The 2,508-nt window shown below is 34.2% G+C and overlaps 1 pseudogene; it reads left to right on the forward strand.

The window, feature by feature from the left end:
• The first annotated feature begins 785 nt into the window (after positions 1-785).
• Positions 786-1,192, forward strand: LOC120221115 (annotated as a pseudogene).
• The last annotated feature ends 1,316 nt before the right edge of the window (positions 1,193-2,508 follow it).

The raw sequence follows: 2,508 nt of genomic DNA on the forward strand, positions 1-2,508 counted from the left end.
ATATATTATTAAAAAGAAATAGTTTGTTTTATGGTCACATGATGTCCTTGAAATCAGTGTGTATTTCATGTAAGGGGTAAAGAGAGAGGAGTTTTCTTTGGCTGGGGTATATCTGTATTCAGAGGAAGACTTGTTTGGAAAAAAGAGGGGTGTCTATTAAACGAAAATAAAAATCAGATATGCATTTGAGCCATGTCCCAGCTATGGAGGAGGTGGTCAATGCAGTAACCAAGTGCTGGGAACCAATACATACAGCTTAAGGTTTGTAAGTAAATACCCCAGTTTGGTACATGTCATTTTTTTCTTTGCAATACCCAGAAACCCAGACAGTTTTAGAGTGGGTCTCAGTGATACTTGCAAATACTAAATAAGAGTAGAAGAGGTTGAATTCTGCAGGAGGATGAATCAAATCATTATTTAAATGATAGGAATCATTCAATTCTATTAATGGACAGAAGCAACATATTATTGAAATGATGTTTTGGAATATCTGGTCAGTTAAAACAATGATAAACCTAAAGGATATACATAGAAGAAATTAACAAAGAAAATGAGTACAAATGTGATTTATGAATAAGATAGTATAACCCAACCTTAGAATTATAAGAATTAAAGATAAAGTCAAACAAATTTATCTAGAAATGTTTTTTTAAGTGCCTGAAACCTTAAAGGTCTTACAATGCCTCCAAGTGAAAATAAAAAGCAAGCAGCCATTTTAAGATATAGTCTAGTGAGTCTTCCTCAGCACTGCCTGCAGAGGTGGCAGCCATCTGTTACTCGACATCATGGCCACCCTCAAATCTCTGGTGAAGCTCAAGATCATTAAAAAGAGACCAAGAAGTTCGTCCAGCATCAGTCAGACCAATATGTCAAAATTAAGTGCAACTGGCGGAAACCCACAGGCACTGACAATAGGGTGCGCAGAAGATTCAAGGGCCAGATCTTGATGCCCAACATTGGTTACAGGAGCAACAAGAAAACAAACCTCATGCTGCCCAGTGGCTTCCGGAAGTTCCTAGTCCGCAACGTCAAGGAGCTTGAAGTGCTGCTGATGTGCAACAAATCTTACTGTGCAGAGGTTGCTCACAATGTCTCCTCCCAGAACCATAAAGCCATTGTGGAAAGAGCAGCCCACCTGGCCATCAGAGTAATGAATCCCAATACCAGGCTGTGCAGCAAAGAAAATGAATAGACAGTTTATGTGCACATCATACTTGCGTTAATAAAACCATAAAACTACCAAAAAAAAAAAAAAAGATATAGTCTAGTGAAAGGCTTAAGTACCCAGGAAGAATTCTCCATGCTTTCAAAAGCTTTTCCAAAAGAAAAACAATATTTTAACCTGAATCAAAATTAGGATAGTGTCAGATTGCTCAATTATAATAAACCAAATTATAAACCTTGTCGTTGTATTTTCAGAATTATCAAACCAGTGCTCTTATCTTGACCATTTTTGTGAATGTATTTGTATGTAAAATGCATTGTGTATTGCATTTGTGCATTTTCTACCCAAAGGGCCCATGGCTTTCATAAGATAAAATCACATACCACTACACTCCTCTTTTACTTTTTGATGAATATCCATTATGTGTAGTCTTTGTGAAGATATCAAAGTGCCATCTTTCCCTGGCCTATAAATGAGCAGGTAACTCAACGTAAACCAACCAGTTTCCCTCTCTTCCAGCTCTTATCTCTTCTCCCCCTTCTCTCCCCCCACTTTCTGTATCTTCCTCTCTCCCCCTTTTAAAATTCAAGTACAGTGATACAAAGGTATCAAATACTAGTATCCTAATAAGGCTTTTCAAAAGATGCTGCTAAGAGGATGAAAAGAAAAGCTACACACTGGGAAAACACCTGCAAATAACGTATTTGGTAAAGGATTTGTATTTAGACTATATACAGAACTCTCAAAATTTAATAATAAAAAAGCAACCCAATTTTCCAATGGGCAAATATATATATATATTTATATATACACACACATATATATGTATATATACATACATGTATACATATAGCCAAAGAAGTGCAGAATATAATTACAACAAAATAATAATTTCATATATCAATATGACATGTTACTTGTTCTATAGCAAGAAAATGTGAAGACAAGCTTTCATACTTTTGTAGTCAGATGTAAACTGGTAAAACTTTTTTGGAAAGAAATTTTAATGATATTTATTCTAGAGCTTTAAATGTGTTCATATTTTGGCTCATATAATTCCTTTTTGTATAAATAAATCAAGGAAATAATTATACATGTAGTCAAAGAAATATAGTTGAAAGTATTCTTTACAGCTTATTTTAAGAAAGAGAATGGAAATAAACTACAGGTACAACAATAGGGAAATAAACATATATAATAGAGCACAGAAATACAATAAATTAGGCAGCCACAAAGAATATTCTCTAACATGAGGAAATGCTTAAGTTTTCATGTTAAGTAAAAATATTTCTTAAATATATATTTAAGGGTATTAATACACTCTACCTTGGCATTGGTAACCA

This window comes from Hyaena hyaena, unplaced genomic scaffold, assembly GCF_003009895.1.
Source record: "Hyaena hyaena isolate Hyena2069 unplaced genomic scaffold, ASM300989v1 scaffold_750, whole genome shotgun sequence".
Taxonomy (NCBI): domain Eukaryota; kingdom Metazoa; phylum Chordata; class Mammalia; order Carnivora; family Hyaenidae; genus Hyaena; species Hyaena hyaena.